The sequence below is a fragment of the Stenella coeruleoalba genome (genome assembly GCF_951394435.1).
Source record: "Stenella coeruleoalba genome assembly, chromosome: 5".
NCBI classification, from domain to species: Eukaryota; Metazoa; Chordata; class Mammalia; order Artiodactyla; family Delphinidae; genus Stenella; species Stenella coeruleoalba.
The window spans coordinates 82,515,519-82,532,558 of NC_137150.1; the positions used below are offsets into that span (position 1 = coordinate 82,515,519).

General features: G+C 44.8%; 1 protein-coding gene across 4 annotated transcripts in view; it reads left to right on the top strand.

Moving 5' to 3' along the window:
- Positions 1–17,040, top strand: part of LSAMP (limbic system associated membrane protein) — a 650,003-nt gene that overhangs the window by 179,868 nt on the left and 453,095 nt on the right. The gene's annotated exons all lie outside the window — the stretch shown is intronic.

Genomic DNA, 17,040 nt, shown 5'->3' on the forward strand with positions numbered 1-17,040 from the left:
TGAAAAATATTTCCAGGACTTCCCTGGTGGCGCAGTGGTTGAGAGTCCGCCTGCCGATGCAGGGGACACGGGTTCGTGCCCCGGTCCGGGAAGATCCCACATGCTGCAGAGCGGCTGGGCCCGTGAGCCATGGCCGCTAGGCCTGCGCATCCGGAGCCTGTGCTCTGCAACGGGAGAGGCCACATCAGTGAGAGGCCCGTGTACCGCAAAAATAAATAAATAAATAAATAAATGTATCCATTTCTTAGACCCCTTTGCAATAGTGATATAACAAGAAGATCCCTAGCGTTCCCTTTAGGAAAAAAAGGGGAGGGGAAGAGCGAGGCCGTGTGCTGTGCTCTCCAAATCCGGAACAGCTCTGGGACTGCTGGTCTAGCTCAAGATCATATTGATCAAAGAACTCTAGAAAGAGATAGACTTATTCAATGTTTAGGGTCCCTTTTTAATACGGTCAAGTATTGTAGACCAAAGAGACCTCTGTCTTTGTTGGTCAGGATTTATGTTTCCAATCCACCTGAGTTGTCCCCTAATTCTTAATGATGAGCATCACAGAATTGGACTTCCTGGAAGCTGTTACAGAGAAGTAAAAAAAAAAATGCTTTAAGGTTAACTTTATGGCGACATTTGTGAGGCCAGCTGAAACCTACTTATAGAAATAGTAGCATTGAATGCCTGTTAAGTAGATACTTATTGCAGTAAAGTTTTCCTTGAATTTTTCACATCTATAATGCTAAAATATTTTATTCTCAGAGAAAAATCCAAGTTACTTATTAAAAATATTTAGATGCTTAGAATCACAGAGACTCGTGATTACAAGTGCCTCTAGAGACTTTCCAAATGAACCACCTACCACCCGACTGTGTGCCTTCCTATTTTTTCCCACAAACTATGGAAGGAAGCAGCATGGGGGAAAAAGCAACAATGGTGAAATTCTTTAGCTATTCCTGAGGCTGGATAAGAGTCTCTGTCTTGCAGGTCACCAGCTACCTAACGCAGGTCCCTTGTAGCTAACTTTAAATGGGTGACTTAAAAAGTCTCATTTTGTCTGTATTGATTTCATGAGAGTTTCTTCTTGGTGTGAGATGACGGGGTTCTTTCTCTGGCACATCTGAATTGTCCCCGGCCGTGGTGGAACTTTCTGCCCACTGCCCTCCCCTCCGAAAAGTGTATACTGTCAGTGTGGCCCTCACATTTGCCCCTTTGTGCTGGTAGACTGCGTGTGCCTTTGTAGACACTTGACACAGGATTGGCTGCGTACACAGAGGCTCCCAAAGCCCCCATGTGTTTAAGAACAATGAATGTTAATGTTGTTGCTAGCCAGCAGGGAGAGAAGCAGAGCAGGGATGCTCCTAACAAGAGCTGACACAAGGAAAAATACTGGCTTTTTGTCTCTCTTGTATGTTAAACAATTCATGAGGTTTGGGGTTGAGTGAGACACTTAATAAACATTGGCTGCTGCCTACAGCTGGCGATTTGTCACTATTGGTCAAATGTATGAGAAGCAGAATGAGTTTCTCAGCTTTGTGGATTTAAGGCTTAACAAATAATGCTGTTTACCATCCATTTAAATTTAAAGGTACAACATGATTTAAGTGATAAGCTCTGAATTTTGGTAAAAAAAGCAAGGCTCCCATAAGATGAAATTAAGGTCTTTGCAAATTGAAATCTTTCATAGAATCTTAGCTCTGGAATTGTTGTTCTTAAATGTCATTCAGCCTACGTTCCTGCCCCTCACAAGAATTACTCCTGAGGAATGGGCCAGCTATCTATTCTTTTTTTTTTTTTTCTTTTTTCTTTTTCTTGCGGTACGCGGACCTCTCACTGTTGTGGCCTCTCCCGTTGCGGAGCACAGGCTCCAGACGCGCAGGCTCAGCGGTCATGGCTCACGGGCCCAGCCGCTCCGCGGCATGTGGGATCTTCCCGGACCGGGGCACAAACCCGCGTCCCCCGCATCGGCAGGTGGACTCTCAACCACTGCGCCACCAGGGAAGCCCCAGCTATCTATTCTTGCTTGAACATTTTGCCCTGCCTAGTTCGGTTTCTTTAAAGGAGCTGCCTTCTACAGTCTTGAAATGAAATGAATGACCCACCAGACTGGAACTATATCGTCTCACTTGCCTGTATCTGTATCTGCGACCTCTCCTTTGCTAATGAATTCACCTGAATTCTGTGTGATTGACCTTATGGATAAAACACCTGCTGGGTGGCTTTGCCCCCCCCCCCCTCCCGCCCATGATCCACAGTTGTTAGAAAGGTTCTCATGATATTCATGTGTTTGTGGCCTCCTGCTCATGTCTGCCTTTTGTACTAACCATGCCCTCCTCAAAAATTAAAACTAAACTTTGTGGCTGAATTGGTAATTTTAGATTCTAGAGATTATAAAATTTGAATGAGGATTTCATCAGAGAAATCATAAGTCAAATTGATGCGCAAGTCAGATGTTTCTACCTTAAATTAACAATAATTTGTTCCAATAGTTTGTTGTTTCAGCTGATCCATGTAAAAGGCAGGGACATGTTTTATAGAAGTGGAAACTGTTGCCCGAGGCCACATGTGTTTGAAAGGGGGTAAAGTGTCTTTGCAAGGAGGGGTTTAAACAAGATGGAGGTGAGCACATGGACAGCTAACCCCCTGTCCCTTGAAGGAATCCTACCTGAAGAATGAGCTGGCCATCCATAATCTGTTAAAATATTTTGTCCCACCTCTAATATAGAAGAGGGACATTGACAGCAATGTTTTATTTTCCTTCTTTTCTTTTCTTGCTTTCCCTTTTTTCTTTTTTTCATCACAACTTTGAGCATCCAAAAGAGAAGGTAGGAAATGGCTGTGCCAGTGCTGGTAATAATTTATGTTTAACCTCTATACAGATCTGGTTTTTTCTTGGATATTTTCTTGAGAAGGCTGAATTGAAAATGAATGGAAGTCGGAGTGAAGGAGCCAACTTTTTAATAAGGGGAGCATAACGTAATGTGTAGTCAATAGCAGACTGCATTCTTTTAGAGTTGATAGAATGTTCCTGAAACTCCTGGTACTCTGGATTTGACATCATGTCTCAAGCAGCAAAGTAGATGTTCCCTCATTTGGAACAAGTATTCATAGCAAAATAACAGTACCATGATACCTCTGCTTAAGATTGAGGAGGAAATACAGCATGGGTGTCATTGCCAAGCACCCTATCGTTCATTTTATTGAATTTGATTCTATGTGGCACAGGTCATTCTGGGACAATAAAAGCCACAGGGAGTGGAAGAAGAAGATATCTTGGGTTTTTATTCATTTGTTTGTTTGGTTGGTTTTTATTTTCTTGGGGCACTGCTACCAAATAGCTAAGTGATCCAGGGCAAGTCAGTTATTCCCCTGGATCTCGGCCTACTTGTTTGTAAAGTGGGGTTCATAATAATTCTCATCTTAGGGCTCATGGGAGACTTAAATGAGATAATGCACTTAGACATACTTCGTAAATTATAAATGATCATTTTAACGGCAGGAGTTGTTGAAAGTATGATATTATCATCTGTAAAACTATAATAATACTACTAAATTTATGCACAGAGTAGTGTACATGTCCATAACTTTGGCTAAGTATGATCTAAAGGGGCTTGTTAGAGCAGTGTTTTCTGGGAGTCTCGTGGGTGTGCAGTGCCCGGAAGACTAGACATTAAAGGATCTTCTACTAATTTCCAGAAGCATCTGAGCACTACTGTCTCCCAGAATTAGACAGAAAACTTTCTGTGTCATCCACACACCAAAGCAAAAATAATATCAGATAAAGGGACTTGATGACTCATTAATCTTGAAGTCAAGGTATATTACTTTGGACATACCTTAGATCAACAGATCCCCTGATTCTCTCAGTGTCCAAAGGCTTATTGAACTTTAGTCCTTTAAAGACTCTTCTAATGGGGATTGTATCATCCTGAAGAACAAATTCCAGCCTTTCATACATACACAGGCAACTTTGGCCTGGCTTCTTACTCAGGCAATCCTGATGGGGTGTGAGCAGGGCAGGGTAGAGGAGAGCTCGAGATCAAAAGGGTCCAAAGGTACTGGCCTGAAACTTGAGCAGGTTGGCCGTGATGTGAAAGACAACTCTGTCTCCTTTGCCTGACTTTTGCCAAGTCAAGCTAATGTTTGCAGAATGGAAGATATAGACCAAACAGTTTATTTTGCCCCATAGTTCTTATCCATGTATCACAGCTGCTTAAGGGCCCTTTTCTCCATTTATAACTATTGAAACCCCACTCATCCTTCAAAGGCCTGAAAGCTCAAATCCTATTTCCTTTCTGAAGCCGTTTCTAACTTCCCCCGGAAGGCAGGTACTCTTTGCTTCTCCCAACGGAATTAGTTATGTGTACCTCAAACTCTCCTTCTAATCTATGAGCTGCTTTCTAGAGGTAAGATACCTGTCTGCTTTATCTTTGTATCTTCAGAACCTAACACATTACCTGGCACAGAGTTTGGTAACTGTCAATATTCAGGTGATTAATAGTGTCGCTTTTAAAGAATATGTCCTTGAGAATATGTCCTTGAGGTCAACATTCTTTTTGTCATTCTCCTGTGATTTCTCTAGTACACTGCGTGGACTCCAACCCCTCATGTTCCTTAGGTCTCTAGGTGCACACGGCTGTTTCATTATAATTTGGGGGAAGAATAAGTAAATCACACTAAACTCTCTCAGATGGGTCAAATTGGCCTGATAAAAATTCCCATTGGTTGGTTTGTATGTCACCTTAAGTTTAGCTACATAATTCAACTGTACTTTAAGTAGTCAAAGAGTAGGTATGTGCATTAGTTACTAAAGACTCTTCTTTCTAGGCCAAAATTCGGTTCCATATTTCCTCCTGGTTTCTATCCATAGAAACACTTTTTCCCTTGAGTACAACCATAAGCTCACCCTAGTCCCAAAACTTCTTCCTTTCCAAAATGTCATTGTACACTTTATTCCCACAATTTCTCCAAAGAATCTCCAAATACCTGTATAATTTTGTTTTTCTATGTCATATTTATAGGATTTTCATTCTTAAATCAGCAAAGCATCTCTTGACGTGTTAACTTTCTTAAATATTCTTCAGTTTACTTATTAGTGTCTTAGAGGATGACATTGATACCGTATAACCATGACTTATTAGTGTCTTAGAGGATGACATTGATACCATTTGCTTTACATATTCACAAACGAAGAGACTATGTGACAGATACATACTGAAAAAGACCTGGAAAGTCTGGAATATAAATAGAAAGGTCCTGGTGTGGTAGAATAAGGTAATGAGTTTCCTATCACTGATTGTGGACAAACAGAAAGCAGCTCAATATAGAGGTAGCGACATTGCAGAAACAATTTCAATGTTAGATAATGGTCGCTCCCAGACTTGCAGTCCTCTCATCCTTCACATCATTTTGTTGAGATCAGAGTTCTATGACCTCACTTCTATGTCTACCAAAAAGGGTATGTGGGCCCTGTATGAATTGTTAACACTACACCATTCCATATAAATTTACCAGTTTATTTTCTAATTATATATTATTTTCTGACCATTTCTTTATTATTGAGATGACCAGAGTCACAAAACAATTGAAAATGGAAAAGTTGATATGAGGCTTGTTGATTTCACAATGTTCTGAAATGAACATCACCCCCATCTGTACTCTACCACTCTTCTGCCCTATCATCACCACATCCAGGACACTTGCAAAGTAGGAGAGAATCTTTCTGTCCTGCGGCTCTTTTAGTATTTCTAGGACAGCCCTCCCATTCATCATTTTTAGTGTTCACTCATTGCCTCTTCCTTCCCCTGCCCTGCCATGTGCATCACTTTTTTAAAAAAGTATAGTTGATTTACAATATTATGTTAGTTTCAGCTGTACAAGATGGTGTCAGTATTTTCATAGATTATACTCCATTTAAATTTATTATAAAATATTGTCTTTATTCCCTGTGCTGTACAATATATCCTTGTGTCTTATTTATTTTATACATGGTAGTTTGTACCTCTTAATCTCATTCCGGTATCTTGTCCCGCCCCCTACACCTCTCCCCACAGGTAACCGCTAGTTTGTTCCCTATACCTGCGAGTCTGTTTCTGTTTCATATGCATCACTTTGGATGTGATATAGGGGGCCCACATCCCCTCCCCTCTCTTGCCCTGAGGTACTTATGGAGCTCAGAGAATGACTTGCAGTTGGGTTGTTTATCACTGTGCTGAAAAATGGAAGGATGGCATCGCTACAGGAGCAGATGGCACTGCACACTTGGCGTAATTTTCTTGGACAAACTAGGACTAGGGCTGTGAATACTGGCATTTGTCTGCTATAGTCATCCACATCAAAACATAACAATGAAAATAAGGGGTAGTTTTGTGGAAAAGGTATTGAGATTTTAAATGACATGCGTTTAAGTGCCACAGGCTCCTGTTGTGTGCATATAACATGGCTGAGCTTCTGACATTCTTTGTTAAGCAAAATTTTTTATATGACTGGGGTTTTTTTGTATCTATCTTCCTATTTATTTCCATAAATGTTCTTGGGTAGTGATATATCAGAAAGTGGCATTTAAGCGTGTAGAGTATGTTTGGAACCAGTAGAAATAATAATAATGGCAGAAAGAATAAGAATGTGTTTTAAATTCTGGGAACTAACAAATGTCTGAAAGAAAAAATGAGGTGATGAAGGGATCATTAATCTTTGTTTTAGAAAATTCAAATTAAGGTTATACTACTTATTAACTGGGTGACTTTAAACAACTCAAACCTATTTGACATAGAGTTTTTCTCATTGGGGAAAGTGAAGATTTTGGACTGGGTGATTGCTAAAGATTTTTTCTAACTCTAATTTTATTTGATTTGATATTTCTATGCAAACTAATGAAACGATAAGGCAGGCCACCTATATACCTTTTGGTCTCTGTGAATGCTTTGATATTTATTTATGTATTTGCTTGTTTGTTTGTTTGTTTAAAAGAATGATGGAGGGTAAAGAGAGAGAACACAATGAAAACGGCCTCAGGACTCAGGATGTGTTTTATTTCTGAAGTACATTCCACTTTTTCTTCCCTTTCTTCCTTTTCTCTTCCTTTAGAGTCAATACTTCTGTGCCTCAATTTTTATTTCCTTTGAGAAAAAAAACTCTCAAGAAAGTAGCTCTAGTTTTTCATGTGTTTGAATTAACAAATTCATGTATTCAACAAACCCTGTTGCAGACAGGTGCTAGGCTATAGGGATACAGTGATAGTTAGAGTATGTTCCCTGCTCTGCAGGAATTGTCAGTCCAGCAGGAGGCATACCGCCTACATATATGTGAACTGTGACGTAGTATTCGCTAAAATAAAACACAGAGGACAGAACCAATTTTACTAAGAAGATGTGGGGAAAATGTCACAAAAGAGGCCACATTGGGGTTAGCTTTTAGAGAAATTGTTATAATTTCTCCAGTGAAGAAGGAAAAATGCTTTATATAGAGGGAACAGCATATACTAGAACTAAGGGTCATGAAAAGGTCTGACGTGTTTGGAGAAAATTTAGAAATTTTAGATGGCCTGAATATAGGGTATAGATGAAAACGGTAGGAATTCAGGTCTAAGAGGAAAATGTGGGCCAGATTTTGAAGGCTTTGTATTCCTGTCTAAAAAAATTGGATTTTACCTTTTAAGCAATAAGAAGACAGTAGAGATTTTTATGTGCAAAACTAAATATCATGATCGGATCACTTGTTTTGTAATAGTTATGATTTTGAGGGTAATTTAGAGGATGCTTTATGTGAAGAGACCCTGGAATCTCAGACCATTTGAAGTAGTCTGGGGGAAAAATGCTAAGAATCTGAATTAAAAGAGGCAGGGGAAAAATGTTTCTGAGGTAGGATCAACAAAATTTGGTTCCTGATTGTATATCTAATGGAATCAAGATGTCATTGTTTATTAATTCATTTAATAAATATTTATTGAACACCTATTATGTGTCAGCAATTAATAAGACTGAATCCTTCTTTCCTGGGAGCTTATTTTCTAAGGCAGAGGGGATAGACAATACATGAACAAACAAATGAATGACATTATCCAGTGATGGAGGTGCTCAGCAGATCATGAGCACGGGATGCTGTGTCAGAGCAACAGGACAGCTGTTTGCAGTTGGTGTGATTAGGAAAGTCTCACTGAAGCAAAGAGAATTACAGGAAAGATCCAGACACACAAAGATTGGGAGGAAGAATATTCCAGGCACAGGGATGGACATCTATTTTGGAATTTAAATAGATGAGCATAAGGGAAGCAGAGAATTTTTGGAAGAGGTAATGACTTCATGGAGGACATGTCAAGAGTGATAACATGGATTTGTCTGGTAGGCAGTTGGAAATCTGTCTGGCTACATGATGAGAGATTATATCAGTGGGCATAGATTTGGGTATAACCAAATTGTAGAGGAAAATTTAAGTGATGACTGTGGTTGAGGAAGAGATAAAGGAGACAATTTCAAAGAAAGAACCTAACTGATATAAACAGTTGCCAGGGGAGTTGAGAGGATAGGACCTATGGCCCAGGGTAGCATAGGACTACAGGAAGAATGGACAGAGTACTTCCCTTATGATAGGGAATAAGTAAAGATAAATAAAGCTATAATTGTTAAAGCAGTGGGAAGGGAAATTGAGGAAGGTCTCACCTAGAGGAATTTATTTTTAATGTATTGATATTTGGGATATGGACTTTAAAGCAGAGCGGTAAAAGTTTAGGAACTCAACCATAAGGAGTTCATGCACAAGAGAACTCACTGGGGACAAACTGAAAAAATTACCAAGCAACATAGACTGTTCTACTGAAATTAGACTACCTGATTCTGCTTTTTCTGCTGCTCACCATATTAATAATATAGAAATATACATTTCATAATTGTGATTCTTCAGATAATTTATAATAGACTAACTTTGGCATTTGAATCAAAAACGCTTGTCATAGGCTTCCCTGGTGGCGCAGTGGTTGAGAGTCCGCCTGCCGATGCAGGGGACACGGGTTTGTGCCTTGGTCCGGGAAGATCTCACATGCCGCGGAGCGGCTAGGCCCGTGAGCCGTGGCCGCTGAGCCTGCGCGTCCGGAGCCTGTGCTCCGCAACGGGAGAGACCACAACAGTGAGAGGCCCGCGTACCGCAAAAAAAAAAAAAAAAAAAAAAAGAATATGCAGATTAGAATATGCAGATTATAACCTGCTGCATGAGGAGGCATAAGCCACCTGAACAGGGACAGCAGGGAGCTCCCTCAGCATCCGAACTCCCACTTTGGGGCAGTGAAAACCCACAGGGTGGTTTTGATTGAAGACACAGTTTCAATCCTGTACACCCACAGGAAGGAAGTAGAGTCACAAGATTTACAACTTACAGATCCTAGAAGTGCGGGTTTATAATGAGTAATGGAAGGGCAGTCCTCCATCTCAGGTCACAAGAGAGCAGGAACTAGAGAGAAGGGTAGCAAGCACCTGTTGCTTAGAAGGTGATTGGGGCAGACGTCACTAACTTTTTGCAGGCTTTAACTCTAAGTGGTTATTTTAAAAGGAGCCCCAGGAAGGGTAAAGCAGGAACTTATGGTGGGCATCCTAAACTCAAGTCCTTATCTAAATATCCAGACTCTGGGTGTGAACAGGGTAATCGTACTGTAACATACCTAGGCAGCAACTCAGAAAAACAAAAGTTTTTTTCCTGAAAGTTGTTTTTCTCAAAAGTTGTTTTTCTCATCACAATTGACCCCATGATGCCTAGGCATTCATCTTTAGGGAAAATCATAGACTGTCCGGACAAGGGAAATATTAAAAGCCACCGGCAGGGTTTTGGTCACCCAGAATGCAAAACATTTAAGCAAAGCAAAAATGGCAATCAACATTATCAGTAGGCAAAGAGCAGTTTGAAATCCTGTCCATAACCGTCTCACCATTTGTTGGGGTCCAGCCAAGAAAGTAAGTAAAAGCCCTTGGAGAAGGGTTAAGGTAGATATTTGATTAAAAACTTGGGTGAGATTATGGAATACTTGTACCTGTTGAGTCATCTTTTGTAAATTTGTCTGAATTTGTGCAGAATTATTGATATACGTGCAGCAGGTGGTGCCCTTTACAACGCATACACCTCCTTCCTGGCCCAATAAGTGATCTGGAGCTGAACGGTTATCCCGAACTATCTGTGCTAAAGAATCATGTTGTTGTTGCATTAGGCTGTGCTTTCGCATAACAGCCCAGTGGGGTTCCTGATCAGTGATTTATAAGGGTAGTCCCTGGGAGATTGAAGTACATTGGTATGAACAGACAGCACTCCCCAGGGGCCGGAAAGGAGGCACATGCATTGGAGATCGAGGGAGGAAGAAGTGCACGTATGGAGAAACACGTACATGTGACGGTCCTTGGGCACTGGACCCACAGTGGACACCAGCTGCTTGATCAGAGAAACTGAACTAAGTTGGGGTACCCCCTCGATGGCTGGGCTGCATGGTCCAAGAATGTGGGAGCTCCTGCTGGGTGCCACATCCTGTATTGCAGAGTATCCTGCGTAGGAGCAGTTGAGCACCATAGAGAGTGGCCAGGCGAGGGACACATGGGGTGCCTTCTGTTGGGCACACGGGGGCAGGGTCAGTAAAGCAGCTGGGTAGCCCACTGACTCTTTATTGAGCCCAGTAAACTGCCACCATTTACAGGTGCCCCCAGCATTAGCTCTGATTTCTGCCTGTTGTATAAAAAGACTCAGGCTGTTGGAGAGCTTAAGTAAGAGGATTGTGGAGCCGTGAGTTGTGATGGTGGGAAGCGTCCCCTCAGGGTGGTGGAGGGAGGTGATGCTGCAGCTGTGATCCTGGAGGGTTTGGGGGGGGGGATGCCGTGGTGGTGGCAGCATCTGCAGCTGAGGAGGGGTCCTTCCGACGTAATTAGATTCACTAACTCCCAGTAGGACACATAGTGTGGGCCGGTCTAATGGGTGTGACCGCAAGCAGCTAAGTGAAGTGTTTAAAGAGACCCCTGTAAGGTTGTGTACTTGGCACATAGTTTGGCCTTCCACAGCTCAGAGGCGCAGCAGAGAGCAGCTTGGCAGTCCAGGTATCCGCTCACACTCGAGCAGCAAGCATTGGAGTAAGCAAGGGGGCTCTGAGGTAAACACAGTAATCCTGCAGAAGGCTACTCAAGGGGGTCATCAGCAGGGAATTTAGATAAACAAGCAAGTCCTGGGGAGTGCTCGCCATCATCACTGCTGTGTCCTCCTTGGTGTCGTGGCTGCTACCGTGGAAAGTTGTGGAGGCAGCATTCAGGATGAGGCAGTATCACGTGACATCTTGGCCTGGGGCATGTTCAGCTCCAGGGTTTGCACAGGCGGAGGGAGCCACCCAGGAGGGGAACTGAGGGGCCAAGGGGTCTAACGGGGTCACATAGCTTCCAAATGTCCTGATTAAGGTTTCCTTGCACTGTCAGGGGCATTTACTGGTTTCAAAGATTTTTCGTTAAGTTTTGGAGGTTCCTCTGGGGCTCACCTCGCAAATGATTGGGCACTGTTCCCCTCTGAAGCATAGGAGGTTTCCATCCATAAATAGTAAAGATTGGAGGCACACATGTAGCCTTGGTTTAAAGAAAATCCAATTATATGCTCCCAATAATTTAATGTTTGGTCCTGTAGTACCAGAGGCGGGTCTGAACTGCATAAGCCAATTAGGGTTGGAATGAGGGCAATGTAATGGCCAGAGGTCAGGATGTCTTTGACCATTTGGGCAGGGCTGGTGGCCTTTAAACCTTTGTACTGTTGGTCCCACTTAAGATAGAGGGCTTGAATCAGCTGGCTAGTATCCACACTGGTGGCGTTTTGTGTGCAGCCCCTCTAGATCTGACTTTCAACACCACTTTGCCCCCCATCCCGGGATGCAATTATTCCAGCAGCTTTCTGGTGTTGCCTTTCTAGGGTGGAGGAGAAGCTCTATGACCCAGATGGTATAAAAATCACAGGGTAAGGCCAGCAGCAGCGAGCATTTGTATTTTATAGTTTTTTGCTTGCCCGCTGAAGACTTATTATGGGGCCCTTGTGGGTCACTAGCTCATTGGTGGCCTCCTCCAAAGTGGGGTTGGGCAAAGTGTTGTCATTGTATCGCCACACTATCTCCTTCTAATGTTGCTGATGACACCCAACCTGAGTGCCTCTTACCCTCTTTTGGAGACCCATACTGTTTCTCAGTGGGTCCAGGTACAATCATTTCCACTACCTGTGGGGAGGTATGGTGAGGAGAAATGAGCCATCCACTGAAGCCATTATACATTGGAATCAAGCTGATAAGTGTGGTCCGGCAGCAGCATGATGGGTCTGTGTTCTTCTGATGGGCCAGGGGGTTGCCAGTGAATATTGGAAGGTGAGATGATTGACAGTTTAAGTCTGTAAGGGGAAAATATATATTGGGGAAAATGTAAATAATATTGTCCTGTAAGACGAAGGCACCAGATACCCCCGTTATAACAATCATAGGCAGCGTGGCCAGGCGAGCTTAGTTGGTAAGAGGAGAGTGGTGGCCATATGGCCTGGAGTTTAAAGTGGTAAGTGCCTCTGGCAACAAAGAAGTCCATTTAGAAGTCCATTTACCACCCTGTAACTTAAGGAGCAGGGACTTTTTAAGACCATGATGGCGCGCAGTAATACCAGAGGCCTGTGGCTGACCGGAGATGAAAGTTCCATTGGATGCTCTGTTGCAGAGACCAGTGGTGTGTTATGTGGGTAAAATGAGATGTTTCGTCTGAGTCAGTGATGTAAGGAAGGCCAAATGGGGGAAGGATACACTTGGAAAAGAAAGAGATTACCTGGTGGGTGTAGCAAGCAGTAAGCTGATACAAGTATCCACACGTAATAATAGTGAAGTCCATAGTGCCTGCTGACAGAGGAAGTAGCCCTGTGAAATCAAAGGGCTAAAAGGGTGGTTTCCTTGTGGAACCAAAGCCTGGTGGGACAGTTTCCAGAGTTTGGTTTGGGAGCATAATTTGCAGTTCAAACAACATGTTTTAAAAGGGCTGCCGTAAGCCAAACACCCCTGCCCCAGGCCCAGATGGCAGCATCTCCCTATAACCCTAAGAGATATGGGACCATTCTGCCAGGGATTAAGGAATATGGAAGTGGTGAGTAAGGAAGGCCAGATTGGTGGAGCCGAGTTAGGACTGATTGATGGGGGAGGCTGTGGTTTTGTGGCAGTGGGTGGAGCCTACAGAGCTCTTGGTGAAGAGTCAGTGATTGAGAGCCCCGAAAGGCTGGTGACCTGGATTTGGTCAAGAGCGTCCATGTTGCGGTTAAAGACAGTTTTGTATGTGATGCAACATGAATGACCTCAATGGTGACTGGTACCTGGGTGGTGTACTTCCAAACTGGGGGACCCCAAGTGGGATGGCCTTGAATGTGAAAATCGTCCTGCTGCCACTGGCCCGACCAAAGCACTAGCTTGTTGGCAACTACCCTTGAGTCAGTAAAAAGATGGACAAGAGGCTCGTCACGGTCAGCAGCACTCTGCCCAGCCATTTGTACTGTCACCAGCTCAGCAAGCTGAGTCAACCCCAACTTGCTGTCTCTGATGACTGTGGTACTGCTGGCAGCATGGTCCACTGCTGCTCTTCAACAGGCTTCACCACTGATGGTGGTGGCGCTGCCGTCTGAGAAGTACACAGACTTCCTGTCTTGTTCCATCGGCTCTTCCCAGGGGCTATCCCAGGTCGCCAGAGGCTTAGGCAATGGGGTACCATCACCAGTTCCTCAAGGCCCATGAGCAGGGGGCTGAGGAGCAGGGAAGCTACATCCTCCTGAGAGTTGGAAAGACCTGCCACGGTAGGTTCAGCCTGTTCCTGAAGGTACCATCTCCATTTTAGCAAAGAGGCGTTTTTAGCTGTGCTGAGTTGCTCTTGGGAGACGTCCCTTATCCACGGCCTCATGGGAACGTGAGTACTCAGAAGAGGCTCCGTTCCTGTGAGCGCCTCTGTTTCTAACAGAGATCAATGAGCAGCAGTCATTCTAAGGGAGTGTAACAGGTGGCTGTGAAGGGCAGCCATCTGGTCCAGAACCCCACAGGCAGCCAGGAGGAGCTGCGTTTAGTCCTTAGGCTCCAGGACCCATAGTCCATGGTGGCCAGTGTCTCAACCCAGAAGGGGGAGCCGGGGGAACCAGGGCGAGGGCTTGTGAATTGACTGCTGTGTCAGCCCTAAGGCTTGCTGTTGAGCCTCCCCCCCAGTAAATGTGGAAGATTTACATGTGACTGCATAAACGGGTCTAAGAATGATGGGTAAGTGCGGTATGTGTTGCTTCCAAAATGTGAAGAGACCTAAGACTTGGGCTTGCCGTCGTGGGAGGCTGAATAGTTAATAATTGATATTTAACTGCCAGTGGCACTTCTCAGCCTTTAGAGGACCACTTCATGCTGAGGAATTTCACAGCAGTGGCTGGCCCTTGGATTTTAGATGAGGCAGTAGCCCAACCTGTATGTTTCAGGTGCATCACCGTCTGTGTTAGAGCCTCACACACTGCATCCTCCAAGGGCCCCTGATTAGAATGTCATCCGTATAGTGCCGTATGGTGCAAGGGGGACACTGTAAGGGCATCTAGGTCTTGCTGGCAAAGATCGTGGGCAATAGCCAGGCTGTTAAGATAGGCAGCCAGGTAAAGGTATATTGAGTGCCTTTGAATGTGAAGGCGAATTGCAGCTGGGACTCCTTGGTGATCAATACTGAATAGGGCCTATTAGATGGATCATGGCAAAGTAGCCCCTGGAGCCCTTTGACGTTCTCAAGTAACCATACCGTGTTGGGAATGGGAGCCTTAATAGGGGCACCTGACCATTTACATTTCGGCAGTCAACTGTAAGTCACCACTCATTAGTAGTGGGCTCTAATACCAGCCAAACGGGAGAATTGAAAGGAGAAATGGTGTGCTTAATGACTCTTTCCTGTAATAAATCTTGAATTATGGGCCACAGTCCTTCAGGCCCCTGTCACAAATGACACTGGGGCACATTTGCTGTCTTGATCTGGGAGTGGCCGTCTTATGAGCTCCCAATGTGCTGCTCCCACCAGGAAGGCCAGGAATCGGGGTTTTGCTTCAGGTGGCATGGCAGCGTGCCAAGGCATCCACACCTAGAACAGGAAAGGATAGGGCGGAGGGGCCCCTGCCACTAAAAGGTTCTTAATAAAGATTGTCCCAAGAGTGACATCCAATGGAAGCCTTCTACGATTCTGCCTGCTATGGCTTGTAATTTAGAGGGTGCCCCTTGCTTATGTTTGGAGAGGTTCCCAGGAAGCACTCTAACTGGGGCTCCAGTGTCCATGAAAGTAGTAAGATGTTGTCTCTTTTGTGTGTCCAGAGGGATATTTAGAGCAGTATATGGAGAAGTGCTTCCTGGAGGAGGGGAACACCCTGGTCCCTAGGGCAAGGGCCCTGGTGGCTGCCACTCTCTAGAATCACAGTACGGGATCCTGGGTCCTGCTGCCAGGGCCGGGGCATTCTGAGAGGTGACGGCATCTGCCCTCACTGGGGCTGGAAGTTTCCTAAAGAGCCTGCGGCCCCTAAGCAAAGGCTTCTCACTCAGCTCAGGCCGTCCTGAGTTGAAGTCATTAGGGGCCCAGCATATCCGGAGCTGCCAATACACCGAGGCCTCTTAGTCACCCCATGAGGGAAGGAGCTGGGTTGAGGCACCACCCCTCCGCGAGGACCAGTAAGGGGCCTGGAAGCCCTCATGTCCTTTATGGCCCCTCCTTTGGGTTCCTGGCTGAGGGGCAGCAGGGCTGTTTTCACCTTTACCAGCAAACAAGATCTGAGCTTCAGGAAAATGCTCTTCTTCGTGTTTAGCTGCAGCATCGATGCGGTCTAACGCGTATGGTACTGTATCTGACACTTCTATGAATTGCAACAGCATCTTATGAGGTGTGGAGGCGCCATTTAAGAAGAACTCCTTAGATTCTGGTCCCAAGGGTGCCTGCTCCGGACTGGAGATCGTCCGGGGTTCTGTGGCGGCATGATGCTCGTCAAAATGATACACCCGCTGAACTACCCCAATTTCACCTCATCCAGGGCTGTTCGCTAGGAGTGCGCCTTAGTTGTAATAACTGTGACGGATGGTGGGCCCCATGCCAAGCCATAATACCTAGGTCAGGAGAGGGAAGCTTCCTCTTTATCCGGGTGAATTCCAGACCTTGGTGGGACTGGCTCTTCCCCTGAGTCCGTCGCCTTTTTTATTTTGTCTCCAGCCCTGGTGGCTCAAGGCATTTGGGAGCATCCTCACTGCAGTGACAAGTCTGGGGTTTCCTCTAGGGTGTCTCTAATAAATTAGTCCCTCAATACCTTGGGGTTTGTTTTTAAACAAAGCATTAATTGGGGGATCTTTGGCCAATCCAGCCAGCTAGTGCATCTCAGCTGCTGGAAACAGTAACTCAGAGCCAGTTCCAAAGACCTGTAAGAGCCAATCAGCACGCTTCTCCTCCTCCCTTTGGATGCATTTTTCTACAAAACCTTGCATTTCTATCATGGTATAGTTTTATGTCTCCATTTCTCATTCATGCTTGTCCTCATACAACATTTTGGTAGGATGGATAGTAACAGGGAACACCTGGGACAGGGTTGCCTCTTCCCCAACGCATAGGCTCATATGCTGCTGCCTCCCATCCTAGGGTGTCCAAACCAACGTCTGAGGGGCCAGGGTCCGCCTCCACCAATACAATGTTATGTGATGTATTGGGGAAAATGCTCCCAAGCCCCAAGAACGTAGCACCTGCGATTTGGCGTGTTGATGTGCCACTGTGTGCAACAAGTCCCAAGCCATTTGAGCAGGGGTCTTACAAGTGTCTAGTGATTTTTTGACCTCCTCTGGGAACTTGAGAGGATCTGGTACTCTGAGCTCAGTGGCCCCATCTTTAGTGAGTATTTGTTTTGCTGTACCATGCCGGGGGTGAGACTCCCCATATCCCAGGGGGTCAGGGGGAATTTTGCAATAGCAGCAAGGAATGCAGCAACATAGGAGGCACCTGCCTCAGCAGTGTTTGCCCACCTGAGGCGCCATGATGGAGTTGCCCCTGTCAGGCGTTAGGGCTG